Here is a 4,584-nt window from a genome sequence, read left to right as displayed (position 1 = left end):
GAAAATAAGGCTAAGAATCAGATTTAATCTCAAGGATGTGAGATCACGCCTTCTGTGAGAGCCTGTAATTCTTTAATGACTGTAGAATTAACATGTCGGGTATGTCCATGGGTAAGAAGAGGGAGATATTTTTTAGCCCTAGGAGCCTGATCCTGCAGCCTCCTGAGCAGCTTTAAATTGCAAGTACTATCCTGAAAACTCAGGGCACTTGGTACCCTGCAGGGACTGCCAAGGCTTTCACAAAACTGGCACTTTCAAAAAGAGTGCAGCTCAGTGTTTTCAGAGATGAATTTTGGGACTCCTGCCACACAGAGGTTTTTTCCTGAGTTTTTTCTGGTTGTTTTGAAAGAGCTACTTTTTTTTATATAAGAACCAAACCAAATCCACTCCAAGTAAAAAATGCTCATTTAAATAGATAACCGCTTACAGCAGATGTACCAGAGACAAGTGTCAGAAAAAGGTTGGAAATGCTAAGGCTATTAACATAAGAGGTCAAATCAGACACTGCTCTTGGATTTGGCAGAGCCTCCAAAAACAGCTTATGACCAGAAAAGTCTCCCTTTTGATTAGGTATGTCGTTTTTGCTTCTCAGCTCTGCCTTGACCCTGTTTATATTGGCTGTGGCAGCACTTCTTTCCAGAGCACACTTGCAATTAGGGTAGGAAATTTTGTGGGGCTGTTAGGAGACTGCAAGCAGTTTTCACACTGAAATAAGCAAAACCAAGGGCAATGTTTTGGAGAAAAAAATAGTATATGAATATGGATGTTGTGGTTGCTCAGTTGAGAGGAATGAGCAGCCACTCTGGGAAGAGAAATCAGATCCTATCTTTGTCTGCAACATTAATGCCCCTCATTCTGACTGCTAAACATAGAGCAGGATCTACAGCCATTTCACTACTCATAATTATAATGATCATGCCTGTGTGGTTGCAGCTTAAAAGGATATTTTCATATTCTACTAAACATTCCCACTATTGATGAGAGACATTCTTCTTAAAGTGTGAGCAACACAGTCCTTGAAGCTCAGTTATTGTGTCAGGTGAAACCATGGATAAACCCTGAACTCATTCCCACCTAAGCACATAATTAGAGAAGGACAGAGTGGCACAGGCTCTTGCTGAAGGGGAAGCTCATCAAACAACTTCATTTTCCTGCTCATGCCATTCCAGGCTGCAACAACTGTTTGTTTTACGGTCTAGCCAGTGTTTTGCCCACTTTGTGACATGAAACCTTCCCTCTGTTGTGGAGCTCATACAAGGCATTGCTCTTTCCCAGCACTGCTGAACTGTCACATTTGTTATTCCGACTGGAAGAGAGAAACTCTACCGTTTTGAGTAATCTTCTGTATATCCTTCTTTGGATACTTCTTGTTGGCTTCCTCACTTGAAGAGTTTATGATACTTTTTCTTTGTAGGACAGTGTCACAAATGTTAGCAGTCTAGGTCTGGTCTTCATTATTCTTTTATTCCTTTTCCAAAACTGGATTTTCTCTTCTTGGCTCTTTATCACTTTTATGGTGACTCACTTATACTTTGAATCCTAGGATTTTGCTTACTTTATGCTGGCAATCCTTCTTGTAAATTACAAATTATCAAAACAATATAATATTTCAGAAAAGTGTGTGAGACGAACAGAAGGGAAAAAGAATTTTTTATTTCTTTGTTTTGAAAACCCAGTCTCCTGTCTGCTTTTACTATCTCACTCTTCCATCAGGCTGTCTTTCTAAACCTGAGGCATACTATTTTAAAAGCCTTGCAAGTGACGTGGAAGTAGAACTTAAGGAACTTGAGAAACTCGAGCTGATAATTTCCAAAGCATTTGAAAATGTTACTGTCAGCCTCAAAGAACCCACTACTTGTGCTGTCATCCTGGTGTCATCTCATGCGATCTTCTGCAGTGGGTGCGTGCTAATGCCTTTCGTTTCACTGAGCTGCATGCCACAGAATCCGTCCTCCACTGTCTGCTCTCTCTGTAGAATCCACTCCTGCTCACCAGTCCTCAAGTGAAGGCCAAATTAGTCTTCCAACCTTGCAACTAGATGCCAAGCTATGTAAACCAGCACCACACTGCTGACTCAAAATCATAAAAGACAAAAAAGCTTAATACTTTAGACCGAACAGTCGTGCAATATTGATGCAGTGCTCAGGGTTGGGAAAGATCTTTTGCCTTACTCCTCAGTCCCTGAAATGTAACTAAGATCTATGGCATCAATAAGCCATGAATGAACTCTCTGATACTTTTTTTGTAGCTATTTTAAGTTCTTTTTCCCCAAAGCCCAAACCTGGTTTGCTCTGCCCGAGCCACCTGCTGGGAAGTTGTATGCCTTGCAGCTTGTAGGCTTTGCAGGCTGTCACTCAGTGTTCGCTGTCATAGGATATCAGCATCTTCAGATCTGGTAAATAGAAATGAGGTCAAGCCTATAACGTTTTCCACTGAGTGAAAATACATAAATGTTTCCAGTGTGATTAAACTCTCTCTTTTCTCCACTCCTCTTATGGATTTATTGCTTACATGCAAGCTTCTCAGAATTATAATTCATTCAGTTTTGCACCTATGCCTCCTAGTTTTTATTCAATTATTTCAGCTCTCTGGTTTTGTAAACTTTTATTTCTCAGGCTGTGCCCCTTCCCATCAGGAAACGTGTTCTGGGGTCAGATCTGAAAGCAATGCACTATGATTTAGCCTCATGCCTTCCATTAATGTCAGTGGGAATCAGGCTGCTAAACCTCTGAGCACTGTCTTTAAAAGGTAACCCACAGCCATCAAGCTCTCGCTGCATCTGTAAGCATTTATTCTCATGTCAGATACATATATGCTAGCGGACTAGCCAATGTAAATGCAATTTTTTTTTCTTTTTTTTTTTTAATTAAACTAGCAGCGGACACTTATGAAAGCCTGGGGGGAGTGGAAATAAAAGGGTCAGACAAAGAACGTTAATGCTTTCTGCAGAATCTCATCACAGGACTTAGGAGTGCTACAGCACAACCGTGGAGGAGATTATGTGGCTTGGTCAGCAGCGTACACAGGACAACAACATCAACACTGAGCTAATTAAATGAACACAAATTACGACAGCTTTCAGGATCAACAACTTGCCTGGTAGCTCGTGTTTAAAACTGAATTCACGTATTACCAGAACAAGCAGCTCCACGCAAGATAAAGCCCAAGATGTTTACAAAACTGCCTACTACTGCCTTATGTCTCTCCCCCCATTCTACACAGATTTTGCATATGAAAATTTACGCAAAGCATTCAGTCGCTCTTAGTAATGTTTCTGTAATGATCAGCCTGCCTAGACATCCCGTCCCTCTGCCAGGGAAAATTGAATGAAGGAAAAATACTGACTCAGAGAAATGTTTTGAAAAGATTTCCGTGGTATTTGCTACCATCCCAATAATCAGCTCTGTAATTGTGCATTTTATTAAAATCCCACGTTTGTTCGAGCTGCTGGAGTTGTTACACTTAATTAACAGAAGAGAGGAAGGCAAAGGCCTGCCTTAAATTTACATGTCCAGACCCAAACCCTGCAAATTCCTGTGCACCTGCTTAACTTTATACACCTGAATAGCCCCTCAGGGGTCAGAGCTACCCAGTTGTGCTGTTACGGAGTGGTACTCCACTGACAGAGATTTGCACTGAAGTATCTGCAGGCTCCTGAAAGCACCCCAGGGGCAGCTAAGTTTCTGACCTAGGATGCACTTGGTTCCACTCGTATTACTGCAGCTTTAGTAGTGCTGGCGTGAATGGCACCTGCAGCCTGTGGTCACAGGAGGTACACACGATGCTTGGGCAAAGCCAGGGAAGTAAATTAAGGTCAGTGGGATCATACAGACAAGAAAGTCTATTTAGGGAGCCACAGCATCTGTGTGGAGACAGTGGAAAGGAGTCCATGAGGAACCTTGATCAGCTTCTAAGAAGTGCTACAAAGGGCCAGATGGTTGCCGTCCATGGGGATAGCAATGTAGGAAAGCAAAAGCAAGAGAGAAGAGAGTGGGAGAGAGGTGATGCAAGGTGCTATAAGTGAAGCTGAAGCTCTAAGGTGGTGACAATAAGGATTTTTACAGTAGCTGTCTCTGAAATGCTCCTGGTATCCATGTGCTGCCAGGGAAAGAGAGGCAGAAAGAGAGAACATTTAATGCTTGGTTAAAAAATAAGGTAAAAGAACAGGCAGTGTAGTCTAAGTGAAGGCATCAACATAACAGACATCAGAAATGCAGTAGAAAGAGGATGGTAAGTGGGACACTGTAATACCAAATATTCAGCAAATTTAGAGTAGGCCATGCTAGAATCAATAAAACTAACAAATTAACTACATCAGCATGAAACATAAAATCTGTGGGGATTGAAATTTCAGATCTAATATACTGTTACCACTGTAGCATGGCAAAAACATTGTGTATGATACTGCCTCTGTGACCAGGATGTTGACACTGGCTGCACAATACAGGGGAATTCCAAGATGCCAGAGGGGCAGGAAAAGCAATATCAAACACCAGACTTCAATTATTTACATGCAAATGGGCCAGGTATTGTGCAAGAGTGTAATATGAAACAGTCAATAACTACTGCATGGAGGAAATGGTT

This window comes from Neopelma chrysocephalum, unplaced genomic scaffold (genome assembly GCF_003984885.1).
Source record: "Neopelma chrysocephalum unplaced genomic scaffold, ASM398488v2 Primary Assembly neopelma1_26, whole genome shotgun sequence".
In the NCBI taxonomy this organism is placed as follows: Eukaryota; Metazoa; Chordata; class Aves; order Passeriformes; family Pipridae; genus Neopelma; species Neopelma chrysocephalum.
Note: the sequence above shows the minus strand (reverse complement) of the source record.